Raw genomic sequence first — 16,764 nt, forward strand, 5'->3', positions numbered from 1 at the left:
GTACTGTTGTTGATGTGATGGTGTCGTTACGCTATCTTTATTCAAGGAAGTTATCGGATAAACAGATATATATGTATAGATATCCGTTTATCCGATAACTTCCTTGAATAAAGGTATCGTAACGAGACCATTTATATACAGAGAAAAACAAATAAAGGAACACATGGACATTCCAGTGTTCCTTTAATATTTTCCAGTTTTCATCACCAGCTTTGAAGAGCGCTGTGGGAGGAAATCTGAGAATGAATAAAGGGATACTGCCATGGAGTGGTGTTCCCTTAACTGTTTCTTTAGTTTATGAGCATTACTACAGTAGGTAAGGGAAAACATGTTGTCGGCTTCAAAAGAAAGCACAAGATACCAGAAGTATCCCTTCTTCTCCAGTAATGCTAAATGATGATGTCGTATTACTGATAAATACATGTGCTAATCGAGGAATAGATGTATGTGCCTTCGAGGAATCAAATACAGGTTAAATACGCACTCTAAAGAGAAATATCGTTGTGCGGACTTCAAAGAATACATAATTGTCCTTCAAAGGTTATGGTATATGTGTTCCTCAAAGGAATAATTATTTGTGATCTTCAATGAAGGGAGTTATATGTGGAGAAGAAGTATTCGTGAACTTCAAAGAATACATACATGTGAACTTCAAAGAATACGTACATGTGAACTTCAAAGAATACATATGTGTGAACTTCAATGAATACACATGTGTGGACTTCAAAGATTACATATGTGTAAACTTGAAAGAATACATATTTGTGAACTTCAAAGAATACATATTTGTGAAGTTCAAAGAATACAAATTTGTGAACTTCAAAGAATACATATTTGTGAACTTCAAAGAATACATATTTGTGAAGAAGAAGAAGAAGAACTATTCGTTGACTTCAACAAAGAATACATACGCGTGAACTTCTAAGAATACACAATGGCCCTTCAAAGATTCAATATGTTTCCTTCAGAGGAACACGTGTTGACTTCATAGAATACACGTGTCCTTGGAAAACGTGTCATACGAAAAATACAGAGGAAGACATACTTTAACCTTCTTACGACACATGTGATTCGAGGAGCACATCTGCTTGTCCTTTAAGGAATGTTTAAATGTGTGCTATAAAACTGTACATATGTGAGCCTATATGTGTTCTTCAGGAGAATTACAGACAGTGTATATATTGTTGAGGAATACAGTATCAGGTACACCAGACTGACATATGAACTAATTAAGAGACATTTACGAGGATGGTTCACCCTGACTTCGTGTGAAAGCGCCGTTGCATTTAATATCGTGAGTAAATGTTACATGTGGTGACTATGTAATTCCTCAGCTGTCCATCGACTCACACAAGATTCAGTGAAATTCTCTTAGTTGAAAGATTTACGTTTATCGTATGAAACGAATCTCCGCGGTACGATATACAACCCAGAAATATATGTTAAATGTAACGAAGCTCAACGTCATGAACGGAATCCCTAACTTTATTTTATTTTATTTTATTTTATTTTGGTGCATTTCCTTCCTTCTTAATCAACAGTCGATTCAAAGGAATGCAACCACATCAACCTTCAAATCTGTCTCTATGATTGCTCTGGTGAAATTATTTTTTATCGATTTCAGGATATATTTTCAAAGTGGAATTGAAACACGACATTTGATGCTTTTCAGATATTTCCATTTGAAAGAAACATCAAAAGAATCTGTCCCTTTTCAAATTCATGGATAGTAAGAGCATCTTTTCGATGTTCATGAGAGTGTTAACTCTACCCAGTAATACCTTTTAAGAAAAAGGGGAAAAACAAAATTTAACACTAAGTTGCAATGTAGCCAATTTTTTTAGGTGAAACTAACGAAAGTATTACGAGATTACAAGTGTGACTTAATATAAGTATGTGTTTACATGTTTTGTTGGTAAAAATATACAGTTATGTTGATACACTTGTCCTTGTTAGACTACTGTTCTTTGTTATCAATATTTCGCTATTTTCATAAATCATTGGATGCAATATTCCGGAATCTTAGGTTACAGGCAGTGGTGATAATCGATCGTTTGTTTGTTTGTATATCTATTGTTACTGCCGTACCAGACTAGAAGTGTCTGAATATTCTGTATATACCGGTTTCACGACTATGTATATTTAGTATTGATCTCTAAGCGATATTGTTGCTGTGATGTAGTGGTTTTACTTTAATAAAGCTTACCTATTGTTACGGATTGTCTGCCTTCTTTCAAGGACACCTGTTGTGTATTTGTGCTGTCTATCGGACTGATCAACGATCTTACCACCTTCGTGGTCCAGTAGAAGAAGCTATCTCAAAGGCGTCTCAACAGAACCCCAAATGAGCGATATATTCCCACTTATGTTTAAATAAATTATATTCTTTGAATTGAGATTGAAGACCTTTGTTACATGGTAATGGTTGCTTCCATGGGTCACACAGTGTCTCAAATCAGGTAAACGTTATTACATTATGCCTGTTCTGACAAAAACATTGACACTGCATATTTTCACTATCTTACTACACTCGCGTGATTTCAATTACTACCATGTAAGTAGCAAGTTCATCTTGGTCTCTCATTGTTCTCATAAAATTTGGTTATATATGATAAATACGATTTTGTAATAATATGGTGTGCCTGTGCTGTGGCTAATCGAAAGGGTTTTGTGGCCTCAGTTTGGGAAGGACGACAATTCCCCTCCAATTGCGTAAACCGTCGTTCCATCTAAATCCATTGCTCCTCGTGTAGGCTAATAATGAACTCTGTAAACCTTTCAATCAGCCACAGTGAGTTAGTTAAACGTTTTCAACAGGTAATCGTTTTACATTTTCTGTCGACAAAGACAGTTAATAGGCAGGCATGTCACAGTTCTAAAATAAAAACAACCTTATGAAAATTAAGACAAGAAGACAGTAGATTCAATATATTAATTCTTACAAACTAAAACCAGTCTATAAACCACTAACAACCAAAGTTTGACCACTCTACTGGAGATCAAGAAGACTTACAGTGTTTTTACTTCCTACATGATTTCCCAGCAGTATTTACGCCACCCTTTTGTTATCAGTGGCTGTAGGTCATGCTAGCCAATATTTAAAATACTCAAGCCAATCAAAATTCGAAAACACTAGACAACATTATATACTTTGATCAACAATTGACTAATCAGACATAGATAATCAAAACAGACGCATTATTTCATGCGTTCTGACAAGCGTTGTAAATAACGTTGGCAGATATCTCGGGGCACTATTACAGAACACACACGAGGATGTTGAACAAAGATTAAAAACATTAAAAACAGGAAAACAATAGTCAATTTCCAGTCTTGGAGGGTAATGCAACTATGAAGGTATCTGTTTCACAAGCTCACACAGAACGATGAGGAATCTTTTGAGACGTTATGGATCAATTCCATCATTTGTTAAAACCTACAATTACTGAGTCAAATACATTTGGCTATCACTAATGGCAGACTGTGTTGCTCCTGAAAGACTCCACTGTCCAAATGTTCACATTACAGAGCGTGATGTTATCCAAGAACGACATGTTTACATCTGTGAACAGAAAACTGCTCCAGCTCTGCTAAGAATTTTGCCTGAACAAAGGAACAAAGTGAGATAGCGCAGGGGGTAGTAAGCTCAGACGTAAAGAGCACCAAGGTCTCATGCAGTAATATTTTCTGTAGTCCAAAAGGTCAAAGATCAGTTACAAAACATGAGAGATAAAATACTTTCTTTGGGTTATCAGGGAAGACGTCTACGTGTAGCAATAAGAAAATTCAACCGACAAGATAAGAGAGTTGCAGCTAAACTCTGACCGAATGGGTAAATACGATTAACAACAAATCAAACATGAAATGAAATGCTGTATGATTGATAGGACAAAATAGATTTCTTTATTGATCCTTGTGATTATATTTTCATTAAGTTTGATAGACGTTTTCAGCATTGTTGACAATCAACTCAGGATTGGTGAATGAAACGGATTCAATCGTCTTGGAATCGTGCCTATGTCACTGCCTAATCAATAAAACAGCTTTGCATTTCTTATAGAATTTGTTGTGGAAAGGTAATTTGGTGGTGTTTCCAGGAGTCAGGATAAGGAATTAGATCAAACTAAAGGTTGATATTGGGCCGTAATCAGGAGCAACCACCTCTGAGAATCAGCTGGCCCCAGTTGTTGGCACTCAAAAGCAGTAGTGTATTCCTAGGAACTGTCTGTATCCAGACTGGGGTCGTGCAAGGGGATTGATACCGCTTACCTAAACCCACACGGACCAACACATGCAAGGTCTCCTGCATGACTGATCTGGTGTCTGGATGTTGTCAGCACAATGGAACGTACCGTTTTCACACGACCGCTCCCACTGTGGTATGTGCAGATAACGTGTCTGGAATCATGAAAGGGGTTCACTCGTGGAGGCCTGCCTATAGTGGTATGTCTTGATGAAAATGTACTTAGTATTAAGAGTTTGACTATGTGAATAGTTGCTCACAATGATCAGTCAATTGTCCTCTCCAGACTCAGTTATTTACTGGTCCCCTAGACACAGCAGAAATGTTGCTGCGGGAGATGTTTAAAGAAACCACACCTTTAGGAGAAAATGGCAACGGATTTTGTATGCCTAAACTTCACTATTTCTTAAAAGTAATCAATGTGAAATGTCAGCATAGCCCCCAACTTGCCAAACTAATTCATCGCTGAACTTCCAACGAATGGTATGGACATATTGTATTTTATTTAATGGAGGTTGACAGCCTCACATCAACAATTGTATTCTATATATGTTGATACCGTGGATCTCACATCACAGTCAAAGAACACGTGGAAAGGTTGTGGAATTTCTCACATGCATACATTGGAGTGAGTGAGTTTAGTTCTACGCCACACACAGCAACATTCCAGCTATATGACGCCGGTCTGTAAATAATCGAGTCTGGAGCAGACAATCCAGTGATGAACAGCAGGAGCGTCGATCTACGGCATACATGTTATCCTCTTTATCCAAAGTATTGTGCTGAGTCATTACTTTTAAAATGTTCCTATTCGGTAAGGTAAGCATGGATCGTGTACATGGAATGCCCCACCAGAGACTAGCCAGTCTCGTTTCTCAACATGCCACTGGGCGCAAAAAGCAACGAAACGCACATGAGTGGATCAACAAAAACAAAAACAAGCCAGGTGTTCAAAAGAAAGTAAACCTTCTCAGCAGACCCATGAGTTAATTGTGACATTTATATATCCAGAGGGGGGTGATATGTTTGTCCCATGAATGAATAGGGCGCAACTTTAGTTCGGTGCAGTACTATCAAGGTGTATTACGATAATGAAGGAGGAAAGGGATGTAGATCTCAGACTCTTGTAATGTATATGAAACCCATGCATCACGGTGATGGAACTAAGAAAGCAACCTTAATTAGTGCGAATGTCAATCGTAATCCCGAACTCTAACAGGATCTCAGTAGAGCAATTCTTCAGTGTCTCAAGCAACTGGGTTGCAATACATACAAAACATCGTGGTCAAAGTTGGTTAGTTGTTTTGTCAATGTTATGAATTCGACTTTTCTGAAGATGTAATCTGCCATGGCTGAATCTTGTTAAAAGACAGAGTACTGCCGATAACGTTTTGATACCTAATCGAGAAGACATGATGTTTAATCTGTTTAAACTCTGGTAACACATCCTTTGAATAACATATTGTTCATGACATTTCGGAAAGAATCATGATTGCTCTAGTTTCAGGTCCTCTCAGCACAGAACCACCAATCTCTGCCGCTGATGACAGATACCTCCTGAGCTACTGCTGTCCGTTTATCACCCTACATAATGTCCTGTTTCCTATGGATCAAGTGTGTTTCTGAAGAAAAGTAAATAGGTATTTAGTATGGGGTGCACAGGTTTAAACTGAATATCTGGTTATATTCAGATTGTGTTAAGCCTTCACAATTCACGCTTCATTTACAATTTATGTCACGATACCTGTTTTATCGGAGCATTGATTCATTTCCAAACAATTTTACAGTCTACAAAGGTGTTCTGATTGATTAAATATACACACGTGTACCACAATCGCATGATGTAGCCAGAACTGTTCAATGGACTCACCATTCAGCTTATGATTTCTTATGAATAAGGAAACTGTTTTATGACAGAATATGTTTACATACTATTATAGTGAGTGAGTTTGGTTTTACGCCGCCTTCAGCATTATTCCAGCAACATCACGGCGGAGGTCACCAGAAATGGGCTTCACACATTGAACCCATTTGGGGAATCGAACCCGAGTCTTCAGCGTGGAGAGCGAATGCCTTGACCACTAGGCTACCCTACCGCCTCTCACATACTACTATAGACGATCTGAACCAACCGTTTTGCCATCATGGTCGTTTTGCGAAAAATGAGATTGTCAAAACAAAATAGAATGGACAATGTAGACCCAATAGCTTAGGTTATGAAAACGACAATTAGTTGTTACTTGTGTAGACAACGTTGTCACCATTAGCTTGCATGTATGCTAAGGTATCTATTAACATGATTAAGAATGCGGCAAGGGAGTGGCACACTACAGCACACCTCTGGATTCTCGGAAGGGAAGCCCGGAGTTATGTGCCTTTGCTCCAAGATCGTATATTCGAGGGTTCCCATCATGTTTATAGAATTACAAATTAAGATGTCTAGAGCAATACTGACTGTTCATGTCAATATTAAATACACCCAGTGTAATAAAGATCGTATAATAAATCGTATCTGGAAATCTCAGTACAAGAAAACGGAAAGCAGGATTCCGTAATGAATTTTGAGCACGTACCCTGCGGGTGCCATCTACGTATTCCATGAACCCCGATTTCCACAAATGCATCTATCTCTACAAACTTTTAATCCTGCAGTATGTGTTTCACAGTTCCTCAACAGGAACGACAGGGATACAGATTACTTTTGGGTCACTGAGTTATGTACTCAGTTGTGTTCATCTCAATTGAGTAACCAAATAAATCGTACCCACCGCACTCAAACTCAATTGAGTATTTTGCCATTTTACATTAATTGTAAAATTATAATAAAGTTTAAACGTTCATTAGTGTTTGCTATTTATATTTGATCTGTAATATGAGAAACGATACTTCACCGATAAGCAAGCTAAAATGTGACTATTTACAAAACTTCAAGCGTACTTGTACGCAATAGCTTTAATGGGAATTGAGTTTTCACATAAATATTATAAATATTAAATTTACGCAGACATCCAGCTTACCTGTACTTCTCCCGGAACGGCAGTAACAAACAAAATAGTTGACATGACTAACATCTCTCATAACTAATACCACCTACGTTCCCGACAAGGGTGCTCTTTATGGATAATTAAACTTGGTGACCGCTACTGAATGTAAATGTGGCTGCATCGCACCGATACCCATATGCCCTTTCTCTAACCAGGGGCTGGAAGTATGTCCAGGTTGTAAACGGTAGTCGTCGTCTATGTCCTAAGGCATAACAATAGCGTTGGAAGAAATTGGTCAATTCCACCATCGCTGCCTGCTTATTTGGAAATGTAATTCTTGACTATCAGGTGATCCTCGACAAACATTTCAATGAAATGTATTAAAACAATAGGGTGAGAGCTCAGTGGAGTCTCATCGCGATGTTGGTCCTGGTTCGATTTCCTATTTGGATGCATGTTCTTGCTGGAATAATTTCAGAAACCTGATTAACACCCATCTTACTCTCCCACTTATTTTGCACAGAGAGGCGATGCGACTAATCCGTGTGTACACATTGTGTTGACATTCCCTATACCGGTGAGGGGATGAAACTGGCTGTAATGAGGTGAGGTGAGGTGAGGTGAAATGGGGTTTAACGTCGTACTTCAGAATATTTCGCTCATGTGTATGTGTGGCTGCTCGTACTAACCCAGACTTAAGCTGGTTTTATAGTGCTAGCCCACTGAGATACCATGCCGCAGTTAAACATGAATACCCCACTCAGACACATTATACTGACTCCGAGCCGACCAGTCCTTGCACCCATTAATGCCAAGCGACAGGCAGGGACCAAGAAGTACCACATTTTAAGCTCTTTTGGTGTGACGAGGCCGGGGTCGAACCCGCGACCTTCCGCACTCCGAGCGGACGCTCTAACCACTACAGCACGAAGGAGTTTTGTACAGTTTGGGATGAGACATTTATCAAGTGTGACAAAAAAAATTCTGTCACTCAACATATGCTGTTTGTAATGAAACCGATTTCTGTGAAACTTGAGCAGGATGAACTGAAGAGTAGAAAGAAGCAGGGGCAAAGGTGAATACGTATGTAATTGTTTTGAGAATTGGGTTGTCCTATTTTCTTGTGATGCGTTTAACAGAGGTAAAGCCTTGATCTGTACCCCCCGTAAGACAATACGGGGATACAGTAATCCGCTTGTGCACACATTGATCAGGTTGTCAACTGGTGCCTTTTGTTAGCTCCTTCCAGGATTTTTTATTTGTATTTTCACCCGTTTCCATGGCAACAAGTTTAATTTTGATCCTGTTCATAGTAGTGTCCTTGTCCAGATAATATGTCTAAAACCTTGCACACACATTGATCAAGTTGTCAACAGGTGTCTTCTATTTTCCTGTTACCATGGCAACAAGCTCAGTTGACAGAGATGTATTTTCGTGTGGTTTTATTTCCAAAACTACCAGCTTTTCTTCCAAAGGATACGACGAGTATAACTAAAACGATTTCGGGACTCCAACCAAGAGTCCAAGACAAGCTGTATTTAGCAACATTACAGAAAATGTAACTTCATTAATTGACACCATGGACACTTCACTGTCTGCTGCCCTGTTATAGTTTTGAAACATTTATCACAAGTCACGAGTTACCACGGTACAGTTATAGCTCAATGCTCCGAGAAGGCGGGCCCGGAGTAGGTTTATGTGAGTTAAGTCTTGATATGTCTACAACAGGTAAGGTAATATTAGAATGATCATGCTTGGCAATTATTCTGACGTTGAAACATTATCTTGTGATTCTTAATTTCCATCTAGAAAAGTCCTTGATGCTTTGACTTTTTCTCCTCACAACAGAAAAACAAGCACAAAGTCATTTGCCATCCTGGCCGTTGATGCATCTTGTCAAACGTAATCTGCCAGAGGCAGTATGGGTGTTTTTATTTTTATAATAGATTCCGTTCATAATGTCTGCAAGAGATTTATTTAAGATTTCCATTTCTAATACTTTCTGTATTGTTCATACAGAAACCATGCTCATTTTCAGTATTTCCAATCCCGTCCTGAAACACCTATTACTGTAACAGTGACCCAGTGATATTTAATTCTAATACACACTGCACTGGGGAAATTCCACTGATGAATGAATAGGTTATTGCTAGATCGCTAACTACCTCTAAGTCATTGCAAACACTCGTGTGGGAATTGAAAGATAGATTTCGCCGTCTTGTAAGGAGTGTTGAACAGGGACACAATTTTCATGTTTCTTGGATTTACGTTCTGCTGCAATAACAGATATGAATGACATTTCGACCATTCGAAAATCCCAAAGGAACACGTGCAGAATGCTACAAATCATAAACGACAATGATTGAAATTAAGATTAATATACAATAACAGTACTGTAAGGTAAATATGGCAAGAGGGTCAGTTTGAATTGTTATGTCCAGACGTGCGGCTTGATCACAGTCCACCCGTCCCTGTCTCATTCACTCACTTATACTTATGAGTCATTCTTTAATATATATATTTTTACACCAAAACTATATCTCAAGTAGAAGTAAAATGAAACAATGTATTTCCTACGTTCAGAACAAATCATTCTGCTCTATGCCATATTTCTATTCAAACCAATTTACTCCCACAGATGGTACATTACCCTGACCAGAACCAAGTGAGTGAGTGAGTGAGTTAATATCTATCGTCACATCGGCAATATTTCAGCCATATCGTGACGCGGACATTTTATAAATTAAAGATGACTATATTTTGAAGATGAAAACCTGTCGACGATGGACAGTAAAACTACTAGAGTATCACAGATGAGTGAGTGAGTTTAGTTTTACGCCGTGTTTAGCAATATTCCAGCAATTTCACGGCGGGGAACACCAGAAATGGGCTTCACACATTGTACCCATGTGGGGAATCGAACCCGGGTCTTCAGCGTGACGAGCGAACACTTCAACCTCTAGGCTACTCCACCGCCCGAGAGTATTACAGATATTAAGGTAAAACTTGAATATTATTACATGAAAACATATCACTAACGAGGACAATACAATCTTAAAACGGGCTAATGATCACCAGGAACTGAAGGAAGATTACCATACTAAGAACCATTGACCAGAACCAATGCGTGGTAAATTGTAGGCATTGTTGTCAGTCCCTTGAAACTATGCAGACTACTCTGAAAAAGCAATTCCCCGTAGAACTAACAAAAAGATAACTCCACCTATTATAATTTTGTGAGTTTGAGATTAAAAGCCTCTAAGTTAGAACTCTGTTGGGCAATGGTTGCTACTGTGGGTCACACATAACTGTGAGAGGACAGATGGAAAGGGGTTTCTCACAAGCACACATATACCTTCATTGCCTAAAGGGTTATGCTGAGTCATCACTATTAACATGTTCCTTCTCGGCACGGTAACCCCAGTGCGCACAGAATTCAGCGAAAAGCAATTGGGTGGATGACAAGAATCCACTGATGAGGACAGGAGTTTGCGAAAAGGTGAAGCCTTTTAGCAGTCCCATTTTTTACTGAGACATTTCACATTCAGAAGGGGTGATATGTCTTTTTTCCCTACGAAGGAATGGGCCTTACCGTTGCTCGGAAAAGTAGTCAGTTCAGTGATGTCATGGCGGATTAAGCAAATGTAGGAAATAAAATCTTAGATGTCTGCAATGTTAATGAAATCCATGTTAAACGAATATGGAAATAACACAGAATGATTACACCATAATTAGTTCGAAGCCTTGTGCCGCTAGCTACATCGCCAGCTGAGTTCCTCTACAGCTACTGTACTGTGTGCAATGTCATGCTTCCTATGGATACAATTGGTTTAGGGTGAGTGAGTGAGTTAATATTTAACGTCACATCGGCAATATTTCAGCCATATCGTGACGAGAACATTTGATATTGAAATGAAATATATGTATATTATAAAGAACCTGCCGACGAAGGACAGTAAAACAACTAGATATGTATGTAAAACTAGTAATTAAATCTAAAACGTTTTAACTATAGGGGAAAAACAATACAGTATAAAAGTGGGCTATAAATCGCCAATAACTGAAGGTAGATCACCATACCAGGGACCATGGGGACCAATTGGTTTAGGGAGGAAAAGTAGCAATATATATTAAGTATGTGCCAAGGTCATCTACTTCTTGCATATATTTGGATCAACCTAACCATAGATGAAGCACACTTTTCACAAAAGCGTCTCTGCGCTTTCTAATGCATGTACACCATCATTTTCTTTTTTTGAACAGCAATAACAGCGCTACAGTTGGTCGACATGACCATTTTCTGTCCCAACAACTAATTCCACCAACGTTACGAACAAGGGTCCTCTTTACGGCCAGTTAAACGTTGAGTGCTGCTGTGTGTCAGCATCATATCTGTATCAAATGCCCTTTCTCTAATGATAGGTTCTAAGCATGTCCATGATCTTAATGGTAGTCGTCGTCTATGTCCCAAGGCAGCGCAAAGGAGTTGGAAGAAGTCGGTCAATTACCCACTCCCTCATCTCCGCCTTCTGTATATCTGGTCATTGCGACTCGTTAACAAATGTAATACTTTGGTAACATGTGTTCCCAGACATGCTCCTCAATCGAAGCTCTTAAAATAATTTGGGGCAGCTATGAGGTTTCTCATCACGATGTTGATCTGAGTTTGATTTACCATATGGATGCAATGTGTCCAACTCATATCTGGTGTTACCCACTGTTCACTTGGCAGAATATAATCGGAAACCTGAATAATACCTGTATAGAATGACAGATAAAAATTGACATGTTTATTTTTTTTCCTCGTATTAGTATTGACTTATGGCCCATGTGTAGTCAACCTGCTGCACAGGCGAAGTAGCTCAGGTGTTCTGAACATTCTGTGGAAGTGTCCTGAGGATTTTCATTTAAGTAATTAGACTGACTGACTGAGTTTGGTTTTACGCCGCTTTTAACAATATTCCAGCAACATTACGGCAGGGGACATCAGAAATGGGCTTCACACATTGTATCCACCCGGGTCTTCGGCGTGACGAGCCAACGCTTTAACCATTAAGCTACCCCACCGCCCTTAAGTAATTAGAGAACAGGTACACATACCAGAGGAAACATGAGCAGTTGAGTAGTGCTGCGGTAACAGGCATTCAATGCCCATGCCTTATACAACAATTCAGATTTGAAAAACGAACACATAACACATATATGTAAACAGCTGCTAAAGTCACTTCATTTTTGTTATCAATGTACAACAACCCACCCATGCTATGCGACCAACGGGATTGGTTTTCTAGTCCTACAATCACTGGCTTGTCTGCACCAGACTCGATTATTTACAGACCGCCAACTGACAGCTTGAATTTCATTGCCAGGGCGTTTAAAAGGAAGCGAACTAATCAGCTGTTCCAGTATTTTCCAGCATCGACAACACCATTCGTAAAACTGTGTACTTGTTACAAAAACAGGAAATCCAACACGTCATTGTCATTGTACAGAGTAAGTGCAATCCAATATTGACCACAGTTAAGTTAAAATAAGAAGACACGTCTGTTCTGTAAAGAAGCCATGCCTTCCCGACTCTTCAGTCGCAGTTGCTCTTCTGAGGATTTCTGAGGGAAGTCCAGCTTGAGTCCAAGGCTAGCCATCCCCATGGTGCCTAGTGTGGTGATCTCGTATATTCTAGTTGTTTTACTCTCCTTTGTCAACAGGTTTATATGATTAAATTTCAAATCTCATGTCACGGCATGGCAGAAATATTGCTGATGTGAAGAAAACTCTTACCTCACTCTTGGATAAAGAAACACCCACTGAGATGTTCAAAATTACCAATATTCTAATTCGTCAGTGATAAGACTCTTTTTCGGCACAGACGTTACATATTTTCCATTAACCAATCCCTTAGACCAAAATTGCCATCAAAAGACGCCTTCCACTTACGATGGCTAGAGATGTATATTCTCAATTTGTTTCAAGAATGAGGCCGCAACTAATAACTTATAAAATGTCTCGCATACAGATATGTTATGAAACAGATCCACATTTTGACACTGTCAGTGCGTGTTGACAACTAATGGTACAAAAAAGGACGTTCTCCAATGATGTAGAGACAATTGGCGATTTTCAGACGAAATCATTTATCAGTGAAATTCCCAAGTGGAAAAGGGATTTGTCAGAGGGCCAGTGCTAGGGTAATACTAGTTTAATGAATGTCTTGGAATTAATCAAAATGAGCAACGTTTCTCTGATGAAAGAGCTGTTAGATGAAGACACCCCTTCCTTATTGATCTACCAATACGGTCTTGTGTTACGGCGGCAGCCTCTGAGGAGAAACTGAGGATCATACAGCCATTGGTAGACTTCGTTCGATAAGATTGAGGAAATACAGTGAGTGAGTGAGTGAGTTTTTTAAGTCACATAGGCAATATTTCAGCCATATCGTGACTTTTAACAAGTTATAATGTTATATATAAATAATTATAAACACCTGTCGGCGAAGGACAGTAAAATTAGAATATCACAGATAAAATTGTAAAACTAGTATGAAAACCTAAAATATCTTAACTATGAAAGACAATACAATAAAATATAAAAAGGTTGCTATAGATCGCCAACAACTGAAGGTAGATCACCATACTAGGGACCATGGGGACTTACAGTGATTTTGCTACCTGCATGGACCCTAGTTGGATTTACACCATCCCTTCAGCCATTGGCGATTGCAGCCAAATTACCGATACTTTAAAATAACACATATTCTATGATTAAAAACACGTGGTATGAAGAATCCTTTGAATGAAATGTGACTTGCATACCTTCTCAGGGAAATCTAGAACAAGACACTCTCTTTCTTGGAAATGTTCAAAAACTGATTCACGAGCAACTGCTTTGACAATATGTGACTCTTTGAAGGAATTTTGGGGAATACGAGGTATTGATGTTCACAAAATCTTGGCATTTGGATCAGACTGAGTACCTGTGATGACAGGGAGAAAGCGACAGGGTGCTACACTGTTGCGACAGGAAAACCCACATTGTATCAATATACATTGTGTAGCTCATCGCCTGAATTTGTGTACTTCCAAGGCTGCGGATGATGTTAGCTTTATTGGTAAAGTCTTCCAACAGACTCTCCCTGGATTATTTCATTACTTCAAGACGTCTGCATGTAGAGTTGCTGAATTGAAACATGTGCAGCAGTTGCTAGATGACCCTCAAGTCAAGATGAAAGAAGTGCATGAAATGAGATGGTTCGCCACGTATGATGCCCTCAACACAGTTCACAGAACATGGAGATCTCTGGTCAAATACTTCAAGCAGATTGAAAAGCCCACCTCCAAAGAACAGGAACTGTTGACAAACCTGACAGACTACACGTTTGTCATGATGGATGCGATCCCTAAGTTCACAGAACTGGTTTTTCAGCAGGTTGGTTTGGATATTTTATGTGTTATACCTGCTGTAGATGGGTGCTTAGCCAGTTTGAAAACTGCTCTCACTGGGAAGAGTTACTATCAACAGTTACTGAAAGACAAGCTGAAAGTAAACACTGAAACAAAGTTGTCACTTACTGGAATGAGACACTGCATGACGTAGATGTGAAAATAGCAGAAACAGTGAGGAATACATTTCTGAGCTCTCTCAAGATAGGGTGAACAAGAGATTTCCCAGTGAGTGTGTTACACTAGCAACAGCATTTGGTGTGATGGGAATGAGGAGCATTTCATTTCTGACAAAGGAACAGCTTGAACAGTATGAAAGGAAGGATCTTGAAACATTAACTGAGCATAACGGATCTGATCATACCAGTTCCAATAGTGTCAGCAAGGCTTTGGTTGATAAAGCTGCAACAATGTGTTAGTGGGATCTTGTGAAACAAGTGGTGCTGAAGGAAATGTACCCAAGAGACAGGTTCAAGACATTATGGAAGCTGATCTATCTACACCACATGGACATGCTTCCTAACGTGTTAACTATGGCCAGACAGGCCCTTGCTCTCCCCCTGCAAACGGCAGACTGTGAAAGGGTTCAGTTGTCAGAATGATCTCCATACGCCTGTTCGAAATAGGCTGTCATCTGATACTTTGAACAGATTAATTCTAATAAAGCTGATAGGGGACTGCCATTGACAAATTCAACTTCTCACAAGCTGTGTCACGTTGGCAGAAAAAGAAGACAAGAAGATTGTATTGTAACTAAGTCCCAGTTCTTGTCTGAATGTGTCAGTCTGAGCTGCAGATTTTGGTAAGTGAAAACTTAATGCATTAATATCATTGGTGTTTAGGTAACATTGACATTACTGAACATTATTCAATAAACAGTGGACTGGTTATAAGTTACATTGTTTCTTTTTTTCATTTGAATGATGTGCCCATTTGACTTTAGTAGGTGGCCCACTTTTTTAAATGCGATGGGCCAGTTGGCTCACATTAGCTAAAACCTATTGCAACATACTATTGCAATAGTTTTTTTCCTCCCTGAATTGTCTCATTTGAAGTTCAAGTAGTTTCAGTCGCATTTAAGAATTGACAAGAAACTTGAAACCCAGATCAAGTAAACAGTTAAAACATAAACTCAATGAAGTGTTAGTCTCAAAGTGAACGAATCTGGTACTTCCTGTATTTTGCGCAGCGCATTTATCAACGGAAGTCAATTACTAAACTATCGACAGTCACACATACTATCGACGCATCGATAGTCTTTACCATCAATTTATTGCTATCGGAACTCAACAATTGCAATCCACCGATACTTTATGCATTGTTACAGCACTATCATTTATCATTTAGGGCATGATTCTTTAAGGTAGCTACTCCTTTGGTAGATGAACTGATTTGTAAACTTCATCATAAAATTCATCATTAAATTCATCATTAAATTACAAAGGATGAACATAAGTCACGAGTAAAATATGGATAGTATATGGACATTGGGGCCTCGAGTATCGTCCCTGCATGTAATCCCATGTATCACCCACAACTATCTTCCACAGGGAATTTGAATCACATTTCCTCATGAATGACATGGATTTGCTTCGCTATTACATTAACCTTATCTGATCACATCTCACTAACGTACCACTGGTGCATTTAATTCAGACTGCTCCAAGAAGGCGAGCCCGGAGTTGGTTAATGCGAGTTTTGTCTTAATATGTCTGTAACAGATAAGGTCATAATGGAATGACTATGCTTGGCAATTATTCTGGAATTGAAACATTCACCTGTGATTCTTCATCTCCATGTAGAAAAGTCATAGTCCTTCATGCTTTGACTTCTCCTTAGAACCGAAAAACAAGAACAAAGTCATTTGCCATCCTGGCCGTTGATCCATCTTGTCAAACGTAATCTGTCAGAGGCAGAATGGGTGTTTTTATTTTTATAATAGATTCCTTTCATAATGTATGCAAGAGATTTCTTTAAGATTTCCATTTCTATTACTTTCTGTATTGTTGATACAGAAACCTTGCTCATTTTCATTATTTCCAATCCCGTCCTTAAACCCCTATTACTGTAACAGTGACCCAGTGATAACGTATTCTAATTA

This window comes from Haliotis rubra, unplaced genomic scaffold, assembly GCF_003918875.1.
Source record: "Haliotis rubra isolate DU_JTF1 unplaced genomic scaffold, ASM391887v1 Scf744, whole genome shotgun sequence".
NCBI classification, from domain to species: Eukaryota; Metazoa; Mollusca; class Gastropoda; order Lepetellida; family Haliotidae; genus Haliotis; species Haliotis rubra.